Here is a 14708-nt window from a genome sequence, read left to right as displayed (position 1 = left end):
TGAGCCACCCACGTGTCCCCATTTTTTACATTTTTTAAAATGACCTTCCAGGGGCACCTGGATGACTCAGTCGGTTAGGTGGCTACCTTTGGCTCAGGTCATGGTCCCAGAGTCCTGGGATTGAGCCCCAAGTCAGGTTCCCTGCTCAGCCGGGAGTCTGCTTCTCCCTCTCCCTCTACCCCTCCCCCCAACTCATGCTCACTCTCACTCTCTCTCGCTCTCAAATAAATAAATCAAATATTTAAAAAAATAAAATAAAATGACCTTCCATTCTAAATGAGAAACCTACTTGAAACTCCAAAGCCTGGAAAACAAAAAAAATCTCTCTTCCTTTAGACAGCACAATCTGTACTCTCCCTTAGCACAGAAATCGCACCAGCTCCCAATACACTGCCATCTGAATTCAGACTTCAAGGTAAGCTCAAGGGAACCATGGAAATAAGAGATGGGTAGAGACCCATTACATAACTGGTAAGACATGCATAATTCACTCCACAAATATTTATTGCCTTGCATGTGTCAAGCATGCTGCAAGCCACTGAGTATATAATGATGGGCCAGAAAGACACACCATTTCCTGCCTCCCCCATGGAATATTTACTTTTTGTTTTACCCATCAGTTAATTAATATGTCCTTTTTGACAAAGACGGTTGTACACCGTAATCCATGTCCTCTTCTTTCAGCACACAGCTAGACCACATTTTTCAGCCTCCCTTACACTTGGACTTGACCCTGTGACTGAAATTGGTTGGAGTAGAATGTGGAATAGAAGTAGAATGTGGGCCACTTCCAGGTTTGAACAGAAACACACACCCTTCCATGAGCACTCTCGCACATGCTCTTTCCTCCTTCTCACTAACTGGGGTAGAGATGACCCCCAGAAAAACCCTAGAAGTTACATGGTATTGTCAATGCAGAGATTTTGCCACACTGGGTCCCTGATTGACTGCTTGGAAGAAAACTTCATTAGAGTGTTACATGAATGAGAAATAAACCTCTATGGGGGTATTATTTATTATAACAATTAACCATTAAACAAAAATATATCAGTGTTTTTATTAGATCCAGAAGTCATACCATCTTTTTTTTTTTAAAGATTTTATTTATTTATTTGACAGAGTGAGAGACAGCGAGAGAGGGAACACAAGCAGGGGGAGTGGGAGAGGGAGAAGCAGGCTTTCCCCGAGCAGGGAGCCTGATGCGGGGCTCGATCCCAGGACCCTGGGATCATGACCTGAGCCAAAGGCAGATGTTTAATGACTGAGCCACCCAGGCACCCCCATACCATCTTTATATCCACTGAAAGACGTTGCAATAGTGAAGTGTCCTGCATATAGAAGAGAACCAGTTTTCAATGAATGACATCGATATGCAGAAGAGGAAGTTACTCAGTATATTGATTTTTTTTTAAAGATTTCATTTATTTATTCATGAGAGACAGAGAGAGGCAGAGGGAGAAGCAGGCTCCCAAGGAACAGGGAGCCCGATGCGGGACTCGATCCCAGGACCCTGGGATCACGAGCTGAGCCGAAGGCAGACACTTAACCATCTGAGCCACCCAGGCGCCCTCAGTATATTGATTTGAACTCCTCCAAATTTGACACTGAGACACAGATTCAAGTGCAAGTAGCTCATCTGGGAACTGACACTGGGATACCCCAGTAAGACAGTAGGAAAGTGAGAATGGGAAGGTAAGGGGGCCAATAAATGGTGCACTGCCGATACTACAGTGTCCACTGTGGGACGCTAGATTTCATTCCCGGTAGGGAAATCTGGGAGACAAAAACAAGCCCTGGTTTTATTCCAACTGGTGGGTAAAGGAGCTGGAATAGGTATTCACCAAGTTTCCATCAGACATCAGTTGAGAGACTTAACTCTCTGAATCTTCCAGCCTATCCTTTGCACCAGCCAACCATGTTCACATGGCCAGGATGGGGGGTTGGGGTGGGGGTGAGAGGGAGATAAAAGCCCAAAGGCAAAAGTAGGTGTTTGCAGTAAACCCTTGTATGTGTGGAGAGTAGAAATGAATGCCAAGGGGGGCGCCTGGGTGGCTCAGTCGTTAAGTGTCTGCCTTTAGCTCAGGTCATGATCCCAGGGTCCTGGGATGGAGCCCTGCATCGGGCTCTCTTCTCAGTGGGAAGCCTGCTTCTCCCTCTCTCACTCCCCCTGCTTGTGTTCCCTCTCACTCTGTCTCTCTCTCTCTCTCTGTCAAATAAATAAATAAATCTTAAAAAAAAAAAAAAAGAAATGAATGCCAAGGAAACACAGAAACAGAGCAAGGCACTGAGATTTGACCTTGGAGAACCCGAAACAAAGAGCCATGGTCTAAGAATCCTGTTGGGACAAGATCCATAGACTTGTAATTAATGGGTCCATAGTCTGAACCAAATCTTGATTCTCCACCATTACCAATCATGTGCTCTCTAGTCTTTCTCTGGTCTAGATAAACCCTAGAACACCAGGCTACTTTGCAGTATCACCCTCTTAAATTTCCTGCCCAGCCTTCTTTGCTAATTCAGTCTTAGTTTCCCTTGTAGGCTCACTTCCAGATGTGCTTTCTCAGAGACACTTTCCCTGCTACTGAAGCCCTCAGATAACATTTTCTTTGTCTCCAGTGAACTCATAGCCCCTAATGGGAGCACTTCTCATTATATATACCATTATATATACTACCTTCTGCTATCTCTACCTTCTGCTATCTCTGCCACAATACCTGAGCTGGTTCCTTAACTCGTGTAAAGCTGCTTAACTCTGCAGAGCTGTATGTATCTGATCTCCCCAGTGACTTTGCAAATGGCAAGGACCATTTGCTATACTTTTCCATATTCACACTTAGCACTGTGCACAGCCAAAAGTAGATATTGGTAAATAATTACAGAAGAAATAAAGAAACTGCATGTAAGAAGAGAGGAGGGGAGCAAGGAAAATGGATTTGGAAGACGGAAGGAGAGGAGCAAAAGTGGAATGTGCTTCTAGGATGAATATTTTCTGCAAATAGCAGGCCAATAATTGAATAAAAAGCTTTGATTTCGTGGTGCTGGGGTGCTCAGTTGGTTAAGCATCTGCCTTCGGCTCAGGTCATGATCTCAGGGTCATGGAATAGAGCCCCGCTTTAAACTCTGCACTGGGGCTGGAGCCTGCTTAAGGTTCTCTCTCTTTTCTCCTCCCTCCACCTCTCCCCCACTCTCATGTTCTCTCTCTCCCTCTCTCTAAAATAAATAAATAATCTTTTAAAAAAATAAGATAAAAAATAAAAAGTAAGCATAGAATGGGAAGCAGAAAAGGATGATGATCAGAAAAAGAAAGGAGGCCTAATGAGAAGCTTTGACAATGTGGAAGCAGAACTGATTTCACCATGGGAAAAGCAAGGGGTCTTTTCCCACCCACCCAATGTCGGCCAAACAATGAAACAGAGACCCTTGCCCAAAGAGTCATCTTCTGATCTTGTGGTGGTTCTAGTTCAGCTCTTGCCTGCTCAAGCAGACAATGGGCAGGCTCCCTGCCCAGTCTGCTTCCAAGTTCCTGAAGGTCACAACTCTGCTGCCATGACTCCCCAGGCTGCAGCCAGTTTGGAGACCAGTTAATGATGCCTTGTCTCTAGCTGCTCTTTTCTTCCTGTAGATCTGTACTCACCCCGCCCTGGGCTACAGAACTGATGAAACATAACTGCCAATAAACCCAAATACACCTAAATGTACAAAGTATTCACTCTCTTGACCCAAACTGGAGGAAGCCAAGAAGTGAGAATCTGAGAGCCCTTGCGGTCCAGTAGCTCCTTAACGGTATTAGAGAGAAAAAACATCTTTTGTTTACTCATTTATTTTTTTTTAAAAGAGTTCTGCCAAGTTCAGTCATTCTGATGACCCTGGTACTACCTCATCTCCAAAGAGAATCCTGCCCCATCTCCCTGGCTAGCCTGTCTGTCAGTTTATTCCTTTATTGTTTACTCAGTAAATCTTGCAAACTTCTGTACAGGATTTAAGGAGAAAGAAAACACAGTAGTTATTGTAGTTCTAAGCTGCTGGAGGAGGGATTGGGGTCCGGGTTCTCATGCACCATGTGGAAGAGAAGCTGGAACAGTCCCTCCGCCATGTGGGGAAGAGAAGCTGACAAGCCAGTTTAAGGGGGGTGGGGTAGGGTAGCGTGGTGTCCCTGGTTGCCACCAGAGACAAGACGTTAATCAAAAAAAGCTCCATAAATCATGGTTCCCAGAGGCTACAGACCTGAAGTCATTAAAGAGAAACCGAAGCAACATGGATCAAACCGCTGGCCTGCTACTGGCTGACGCATTCACCAAGAGAGGACTGCACCGCTGAAGTAGGGGTCCTAGGTTGACTGAGGCAGAAAGAGGCAAGGCGACCTGAAAAGCGGGCTGCGTAGTTACTTCCAGAGAGTCACAGACCGGACAAGAAATAAGAGATGGGCACTCGCCTTCATTACAGAATTGGCTTTTCCACCAGCTGCATTTTATGCTCATCTCCCAAAGTGATCTTTTGCTAAGAAGTCATGCTTTTGTGTTCAAAACAAGGCCGAGAGAAGGGTTTCTACAGGAACAGCAGTGGGGGCTGACCAAAATTCCCTGAGTGGGAGAAAAATGCCTGGCGGGGTCACAAACAATGAAAAAAGGAAAATGTTCTAAGAGACAGTGAGAGAGGTTAAAATTCCATGACATCCTTTCAGTAGGTTTATGATGCAAAGAACAGACCAGACAGCAAGCAAGAGCTATGTCTGCTGAGTGACTTTTACATGGAGCTCAAAGGCTCCAGTGAAGAATGATGAGCATCGCCCTGTGCAGAGGGAGGGCCGTGTGCCATCGTACAGGAGAAAAGGAAAGGATAAAAAGGAGAAGGGCAGAAATTCAGTTCTGCAATCTTGGGAAACATGGAGAAAAAAGCATGCAGAAGGCATCATTACCATTACCATTCTAAGGGGGGTAAGCACATTCAGATCCTTTCTGGCTTATGCCCAACAGGGGAATCACCTTCCTACGCTCTTCATTCACCAGATAGTTCTTTTTCTTTGAAAACATGTACACACTTCCCTGTTGTCCTCCCCTGCCTCCACCTATGCCCCTTCCCAGCCCACCCATGGCCTCCATCCAGGTCCTTGCAATAACAGAAGGAAGAGGAGGCTTCAGGAGACAGCCCAGCTCTTTGATCTTCCAGAGACAGCACCAAGCCCCACTCCGCTGGGTGCCCAGCACCTCTTCCTGCTCATTCAGAAAGTGTCATTGATCTTTAACTAGTACTTCCCTGTGAGAAAAATAGAGTGAATGTCTTACCATCACTTCTTAGATGTCAAAGCTGAGGTCCTGAGAAATTAAGCAATTTGACACAGATATACCCAAGACATCAGTGACTCTCAAGAAATGTTGAACAGCCAACATTTCAAATCCCAATTTACTGCCCTTCTACAAAGCCACCTTTCCATAAAGAAGGGTTCAATGTCTCAGAAAAACAAACGTCTGCTAATTCATACAGGATGGCTGAGGGCGGTGAAGGTGTTAATGATAACTTGAAAGGAGAAAATCATAAATACACTATCTCAAAGGGGAAGGAATAACGGCAAAAACGACATGTTGGAAAAAGAAAGAAGAAACTGGCACATGGAGTTTTTCTAACAAAATAAAATATTTGGTGTCTTAATCAGATAAGATTTTGGAAGCATCTAAGTATGACTAGCACTCTGAGGCAGGGGAAAATAGATTAGGAGAGAGGGAAAGGGGGCTCAAAATGTTTATCTAAGTCAACTCAGCACAAGATTACTACCTGGAAATATCTGTATTTATTTATTTATACTCTCCCCTTTCCAAAAACAATTTAAGGCAACTTGTAAGGACGCATAAAATACAAGATAAAATAAATTGAAAACACATGGAATAAAAATGAAACCGGGAATAAAAGCAGGATGGCAAGACAAAGGGGAGAGGTTAGGATCCAAAATACCGGCCGTGCAAGGGAGTGTTACAGAGTGGTTAATAAGAACATTTTGCTGTCCGACAACTAGGTCTGCAACCTTCTTCTGTGACCTTGAACAAGTCCACTCAACAAGTCTCAGTTTCCTTCTCAAGAAAATGGAGGTCGAAAAGAGCACTTACCTCATAGTTCTGTTATGAGGAATACCTGAGAATATCTTCGTAAGGCGTTTATCCCACTGTTTATCAAACAGCGCTTGGAAAAGAAGGGCTTCTATTGTAATCCACTCATGTGCTAAAGGAAGCCCCCACATAGGATCTCAACTTTCTAGCAGCCACCAAGATGACAGGATTTCCGGTGGACACTGTAAATTAAAACAAATCCATTGGTCCAGAGAAGTAGAAAAGTTTTTCCTGAATCTATGTCTAGACAAAGAACTTTCTACCGTGGACCTCAATAAAAAAACACAATGAGTTAAATGACATTACAGTAAACAGAGTAATGAGCTAAACAGGTGGCGTTTTCAAAAATCTCACTCCTGATTATGGGCTCCAGCTTTATGCTGAAGCACAGGCATGGGGCTCCTGGGTGGCTCAGTCAGTTAAGCGTCTGCTTTCGGCTCAGGTCATGATCTCAGGGTCCTGGGATCGAGCCCCGCATCGGGCTCCCTGCTCAGTGGGAAGCCTGCTTCTCCCTCTCCTCCCCACCTGTGCTCTGTCACTCTCTCTGATTCTTTCTCCCAAATAAATAATTAAAATCTTTTCTTTTTTAATTTATTTGACAGAGAGAGAGAGACGGCGAGAGAGGGAACACAAGCAGGGGGAGTGGGAGAGGGAGAAGCAGGCTTTCCCTGAGCAGGGAGCCCGATGCGGGGCTCGATCCCAGTACCCTGGGATCATGACCTGAGCCGAAGGCAGACGCTTAACGACCCAGCCACCCAGGTGCCCCAATAATTAAAATCTTAAAAAAAAAAAAAGCACAGGTAAAACAAGGCAGTCCTTCAGAGGCTCCATGATATGTGATTCAGCTACCAGGTTCTCCAAAGGTCATTTTTTTTTCAGAGTGAAGAGAAAATTTATTTGCTGTTGTCCAAAGGTCATTATTATACTGGGAACAAATTTTAGAGTTTAAGAAAGGTTGCTTTCTTGTTTTGTTTTGTTTTTATCATAGGGTCGCTATACCCTGATCTATGCTTGGATTTCTGGATATCTTTGAACCTACTATTATCAGATGCAAAATCTTGTGGGAAGAGGAGGACAAAAATATACGTATTTTTCAGGGTGATAATCCATAACTTTCATTGGATTCTCAATGAAATCTGTGACCCCATACATCAAGACCCACTTTCCCAGAGGAATGGATAGAATATATGCACTACAAGTAGAAATAATTCAATTAGTCTGGTCAACCTCATATGGATATAAAAAGCTATGAAATAAAAGCACTTGATGCAGAGTCTCAACCGGGACTCCAAAGGCTCATTATACTTAGCAAAATTGAGGAAGTGTATTAAATAAATAAATAAATAAATAAATAAATAAATAAATAAATAAATATGCTAATAAAAGGTGGTTAACCAAGGCAGAAAATGGAAAACTTACAAAATCATAGAAAATACAATTTGGCAAACCCGGAGGCCATATTTATTATAGTAGAGTAGTATTAAAAAATACGTAAGTTGCCTCATATGTTATAAGTAATTCTAGTGTTGCTGATAAGATTTCAAAAATTCTGAAGATTCCCAGTTGAGTAACAAAGACATATAGCATGTCACTTAAGCGTCCTTGTGTCCCTCCCCACTTCCCTCAGGCCATAAAAAAATCATTTTCACAATAAAGCTTTCCTCACCTAAAATACAACTACCTCCCCATCTGACACTTTGTAGACTTCTTAATTTTTTTCCTGACAATTTATTATCTTCTAATAGCCTATGTATTTTACATTTCATTTTGTTTATTGTCTCTTTCCCAACTAGAGTAAATTCTATGAGAGCAGAAGTTTGTTTACTGTGACATTGTTGATAAAAGCTAAAAACTGGAAACAACTTAAATTTCTATCAGTTCGAGAACGGAATAAATGATGACATGCCTATATTTGGAAACTATTTGGAAATATTGGAACTATTTCCATATTGGAAAATATTTCACAACTAAAAAGATTAAATTAGATCTAGATCACTAGCATAAAACACTGTTTAAGAATTAATGTTAATGAAAAAAAGGTACGTAGGAGAAAAACCAGAGAGTATGATGCAACTTACTTTTAAAAAAGAAAAAAAAAAAACACTATAACTCTATACTTTTCTACAGGTCCATATAAATGTATATAAATGCACAGGAAAAAAATAAATAAATGAACAGAAAAAAACTAGAGAAAGAAATCAAAGTCATAATATAACTCCAAAAGTGTTTACATCAAGTTAGGGAATTTTGATGTGGGATTTCAATGTGGGGTAAAGAACCTTAGCTTTGTCTGTACTGTTCACATTTTTACAAAAACGAATGCACTTATATAATTTAAAATAGCAAATACCTTAATTGCTTTAAATTCCTACAGAATCTATCTATCTATCTATCTATCTATCTATCTATCATCTTGATTATGCTTTACAGGCACAATCTGATCCCAGAGCTTGTAAGAAGTTTGCCCTTTTCCAAACTCCCACTTGACTGTTCTATTCCTATCATATTTCACCCAACACTTCCTTACCTTGAAATACTTTTACTTATATGTACATCTTAGGAGTATTGTGTAGTAAATATTACTTAGCTTCTCAGTGAAATAAATTATTCCCCAGTAAAAATCAAATTGTGGGTTAACTCAGAAAGTGATGGAAATCCTGACTGTAGCACTGACCATAGCCCACCTTGTTGCTCCCCCAGTCCTGCCCCATCTCAGCAGCCTGGTGTCCTTCCAGTGCACTTGTCAGGAGAACTCCAGGTGGCTTTAGCTTCTGCTACACTGTGGGTACCTAGTTACCTCCTCCTCTTCCTAGTCCCTCTGGGATTCTTCCCTAACCATACGGATCAGCTGTGGGTGTCCCTCTTACTGACTTCTTCCACAATACCTTGCCACTTTCATGCCTTTAGCACTTAGAACATGGAGGGACCAGAGCATCTACCCCTTGCCTTGGGCCACACACTGTATAAGAGGCTGCAGATACGGCGGTGAGTGAAAGACCACATGCAGTTCACAGTGCAAGATGTTTGTTTACTTGTTTGTTTCTCTTTAGATCTGCGTTCTCCAAATTGTTTTCCTCTTATATCCAACCCAGTAGATACATTTACATCCATATTCCCAATAATGTGCTAATAGACTTAAGTTCATTTAAAAATTGAAAAAGCAGGGATGCCTGGGTGGCTCAGTTGGTTAAGTGTCTGCCTTCGATTCAGGTCATGATCCCAGGGTCCTGGGATTGAGTCCCACATCTGGCTCCTTGCTCATCGGGGAGTCTGCTTCTTCCTCTGCTTGCTGCTCCCCCTGCTTGTGCTCTCTCTCTCTCATTCTTTCTCTGACAAATAAAATCTTAAAATAAAATAAAAATTGAAAAAGCAGAAAAAGAAAAAAAAGGTTTGCACTTGGTGAGAGCAATATAATTTAATACCCTTTTCTAAAAAAAATAAAACCCATTTTGGTTTAATTCTTTGTGGTCCGGTAATTTTCTGGTCATCATTGCCTCCTGGAGTTACTGTCTCCGGGCTACCCTGACCACTACTGTCTAGCTTTTCAGTATTACCGATCTGTGAAGTTAATTCTTCATATTAAATTCTCTCAGGGCGCGTGGCTGGCTTAGTCGGTGGACCATGTGACTCGCCTTCTCGGGGTCAGCAATTCAAGCCCCACGTTGGGTGTAGAGCTTATATAAAAAAAGAAAACTTAAAAAAAAAAAAGAAAGAAATTCTCTGTACCAACGTAATCGTTGCAGTTTCTGTTTTCTTGTGTGGACCCTAAATACTATACCAAGAAATATATTTTATTAAAGATTTTATTTATTTATTTATTTGACAGAGAGAGAGAGCTCACAAGCAGGGGGAGCGGCAAAGGGAGAAGCAGGCTCCCCACTGAGCAAGGAGCCCGATGCGGGACTCGATCCCAGGACCCCGGGATCATGACCTGAGCCGAAGGCAGACGCTTAACTGACTGAGCCACCCAGGCGCCCTTGGCTAAGTTTGACATTGACCATTCTTCACCTGCTTCCCCAAATGCAACCTCACTTATAATATGGAAAGTAAGTTTGATTTTTTCTTTAACCAGCATCTGATAGCCTAGCTATTAAAAGGCCATTCTCTAGGAAACTGAAGCTAAGGATTCTAACAAGTGGCTTGTTAGCAGAAAGTGTCCTGACTGAAGTAAGGAGCAGGCTTGTCACTTTTTACCCCATCCTCTGAGGATAATAAGTAAGGAGGACAAAATGAGTGCAGCCCTCCTGGGTCTCCCCTTAAGAGTTTAAAAGCAAAATATTGATTTTGAGTTACCCTGCTTCAACTCAGCTTTGCTCTCATGATATTTTTATTCCCTTGTAGATTCCTGGGTCCATTTGTTGAAGATTTTAAAAGTAAATCACTGGTGAATCTGTGGTGTGTCCATGTAACATTTCTGCACCTAAAAATATGGTCAATTGACACCTTAAAGGTTTCTGAGCAGCTCTAACTCTTAGTGACATCTCCAGTTGCATCCCTAGTATGCTCAAAACAGATAAAGTGGATGAATTGATTTTAGTTGTATAAAACCCTTAACAAAATCTCTTTGTGGCCATCTCTGCAGTCTCTTGATGATTTATAAAGGATTTGCTTATGACACAAATGTGATCCTTCCACTCTTTTCCATTTTGTTTTTCAACTAAGTCCACAGTGAATTTCCTGAGGCCAACAGACCAACAGCAAAAAATGCTCAGGTACCCAGGGCTAACCATGGAGTCTTTACTAATTTGTATTAGGAGATGGCACTAGAATTGCGACTCAGATTGTATCAATATTATTGTCAGCAGAGCCTGGAATTGGACCACTTTAGGATTCTTAAATTCCAGCTCCTATTTTAAAATTAACCTCTTTTTCTGTATACAAAGATTTGTTGACTAAATTCAGACTAGTGAGAGCTGGGGAAAAAAAGCATACTCACACACATTCTAAATAATTTTGACACTCTTTCGTGGGTTTCTTGGGATGAGATAAAAAGAGTTCACGTTAGAAGTCTAAATTCTAAATCTTCATTTAAATTTCTCAGAATTCCCTAACTTTAATAGTTTCCTATGCTTCCTATTTGTTCTTTTCTGGATTCTTTTCCCATGCAGATGAGAAGCCATTTCTAGCTAACGAAACAGATCTGAAAAGGGAGGTTTTGGAAGTCTCCAAAATGTTTTGACATTAAATCCCAAATGTGGAAGACTGCTCTTGGCTTTAGAGAGGTAACCGTGATCATTTATTTTCACTCCAGCTTTTTATACCTCTAGATTTCCCACTAGAAAATGAATGTCACCACATTCCTCTGAGAGAAATATTTCTCCATAGAGATGCTGCTAAAGTCATCAAAAAGGTAAAAATCCATTTGTTCAATAACATGTATTGAGACGTGGAAGCAAGGAGCTGTAACAAAGAGATGAACAAGACGCGGATCATGGTGAGACACAAGCAAAGAAATCAATGGTCAAATATAAAAGATGTGAAGAAAGAGACAGAAGGGACTCCTAATTCAGCAGCGGGAGAGGGTGGGGATGTCAGAAGAAGCTTCCAAAAGAGGAGACGGTTGAACCAAATACGGAACAGTGGGTAGGAGTTCACTGAGCGTAAAGAAGGTGTCCCAGTCTCCTAGGGCTGCCATAACAAAGAGCCACAAAGCGGGTGGCTGGAACAATAGAACTTTATTATCTCATAGTTCTGGGAGCTGCAGTCTGAAATCAAGGTGTCGGCAGGGCTGTGCTCCCTCTGAAGGCACTGCCTCCTGGCTTCTGGTGGTTCCTGGACTTGTGACAGCGTCAAGGCAATCCTCACATGATGCTCTTTCTGGTTGCGTGTCTGCGTCCAAATTTTCCCCTTTTCCAAGAACACCAGTCATACTGGATTAGGGGCCTGTTGTCCTCAGGTATGATTTCATCTTCACTTAATCACACCTGAAGTGAAACTATTTCCAAACAAAGCCACCTTCTGAAGGTACTGGGGTTAGGACTTAAACATTTGAGTGGGGGTAGAGGACACAATTCAACCTCTCATAGAGGGGGAAAAGCCAGTGAGGCCAGGTAAATTCCAGTACGGTCCCTGCAGGAGGACTCTGAGGTGGGGCTGAAGCGTGTGCTGGAAAGAGTGGAAGGAACCTGGGAGAGTGCTAAGCACTCAGATCACAGAGAGCGCTGGGGGCCAATGACACACTTGGACTCTTCTCCTGAAGATCATGGGAAGCCACTAACCAGAGGCATGGTGTAATCAGGTGTGCAGCTTAAAAAAGTTCTCTGACATCACATGGCAGATGAATCAAAAGGGGCAAAATTGAGGCTGGGAGAGGGACTCTTTAACAGAAGTAGAGGGCAAACAGTTCTTATGAACTATTTCCTTAGTCTACTTAATTAATAACTGTTTCCTCATTAACTCTAATTCCCTAGAAAGAAGTCACTCTCATAATCAGACTCACTGAGGTCCTACCAAATGCCTGGTATGGTATGGTACTAGGTTATGAGAATATAGCACACAGATATCTGTATCATAGATATATTATAAATATCTAAGTCAAAATTATGAAGCATATAAACATGTTGAGAAGACAATGCTACATAAATTAGACAAAGAGAACAAAATAGACTAGAGAGAAAATAAAAGTCAATACCAAAGGAGTAATGTGTTGCTAAAAGTGAAAATTAAGAAAGCCTTCTGAAGGAAGCAGTACTTTCTACGGGTCTTAAAAAATGAGAATTTGGGGGCGCCTGGGTGGCTCAGTTGGTTAAGCAACTGCCTTCGGCTCAGGTCATGATCCTGGAGTCCCAGGATCGAGTCCCAGGATCGAGTCCCACATCGGGCTCCCTGCTCAGCGGGGAGTCTGCTTCTCCCTCTGACCCTCTCTCCTCTCATGCTCTCTCTCTCACTCTCTCTCTCTCAAATAAATAAATAAAATATTTTAAAAAATGAGAATTTGGATAAAACAAGAATAAGCTGAGTTGATGTTTCAATCTTTTTTTTCAAAACAAGTTATTACTTTCTTCAACTACCAGGAGATGGACTAAGAACTCCTTAACAATGCTAAGATTAGGAGTAGAAGAGTAATAATTGGTACACATTGCAAAACGCTTTCTTTTAAAAAACACTTTAAATTTTTGTAACTCCATGCACAGAGATCTATACAGTATAAAATGACTTGACTCCAACTTTAGCACTTTAACATTAGGAACCGGGTGGCTATTCTAGGGAGACAACAAGAAATCTTCTCCCAGAAATACATGCAGCATTGAATGTCAGCACTCTGGCAAGTAAACCATGGCAATGTCTTTCTGAGCTCTCCCAACTTGTTCGGAATCCAGAAAGAAAGTGATTCATTTTTGCCCTTTAGGAAACAGGAGCAATTTTCATATTGTGAAATCTTGGCAATGGTTTCCTCTTCACAATAGGTGAGGGGGAAAAAAGCTGCATTAGGTACCATCTGTCAAATATAAATCCTTCAAAACTAGCAGGGACACCAGAATAAAATAACGTGGTACAAATGTGGACAATTGGCTTTATGTGCATAATCCTGTTAAGAGAAGCTGTCTTCACGTGGTTTATTATCCTTCTTTCTTAGTGACATTAAAAAATTTCATCCTCGGGGTGCCTGGGTGGTTCAGTCGGTTAAGCAGCCTACTCTGGATTTTAGCTCAAGTCATGATCTCAGAGTCCTGGGATTGAGCCCCACATCGGGCTCCTTACTTAGCAGGGAGTCTGCTTGAGAGTCTCTCCCTCTGCCCCTCCTCCCACTTGGGAGTATACCCTCTCTCTCTCAAATAAATAAATAAGTCTTTTAAAAAATAACCAGTATATTAAACAAAGAGAAGTTATGTCATGTAATCTGTCCTCATCTTTATTTTTGGGGCTCCTACTCTCCTGTTAAAATGCATTCAATGTGGAAACTTGCCCTCTGCCCCAGGATGAAAACTCAGGCACTGAGGTAGTCCTATGATTTGTTTCTAATAACTCTGAAAAGAAGGAAGGAAGGAAGGAAGGAAGGAAGGAAGGAAGGAAGGAAGGAAGGAAGGAAGGAAGGAAGGAAGGAAGGAAAGAAGGAAGAAAGAGGGAGGGAAGAAGGAAGGAAGAAAGAAACATGGCTTACAGTCATTTTAAGTTAGAAAACTTGTCTAAGTTTAGTAGCTAAACGTCATATATCATATAATAATCATAAAATTTGAACATGATTTTAAGGTAAAAACATTCTCTTTTCCGAACTCTGAAGGGTTCTGAAGACAGGAAGCTGGGGGAAGCAGCATGAACCTGCCTATTCAAACCCTTCATCCCCACCCCTCCTTCCTCATCCCTGCCCCCACCATCAGGATTGCTGACTCATTCCGGAAGTCAAAGCAGCTGGGAGAGAAGATGGGGAAAACGAGCAGCAAAATTTCACTGGACAGGTCCTGTCATTGTCATATGATGACATGTGAGCCAGACAATTGATGAAAATTAATTCTCCTTCTTGGGAACTTTCATGGTTTATTCAGAGACCACCAACCACCAGGGGAACATGTGCTTCCTGTGACACAGGTGAAATGTTTTCTTTCTTTGGCCACTCCTCCCCTCCCCCCCTTCCCCCATTAGGAATTTTCCAGCAGTCCACTCCACACTGTC

Source organism: Eumetopias jubatus, unplaced genomic scaffold (genome assembly GCF_037043125.1).
Source record: "Eumetopias jubatus isolate StellerSeaLion01/CBP00866 unplaced genomic scaffold, mEumJub1_p1.0 scaffold_1, whole genome shotgun sequence".
In the NCBI taxonomy this organism is placed as follows: domain Eukaryota; kingdom Metazoa; phylum Chordata; class Mammalia; order Carnivora; family Otariidae; genus Eumetopias; species Eumetopias jubatus.
The sequence above is the reverse complement of the archived record's forward strand: the minus strand, read 5'-3'. Positions refer to the sequence as shown.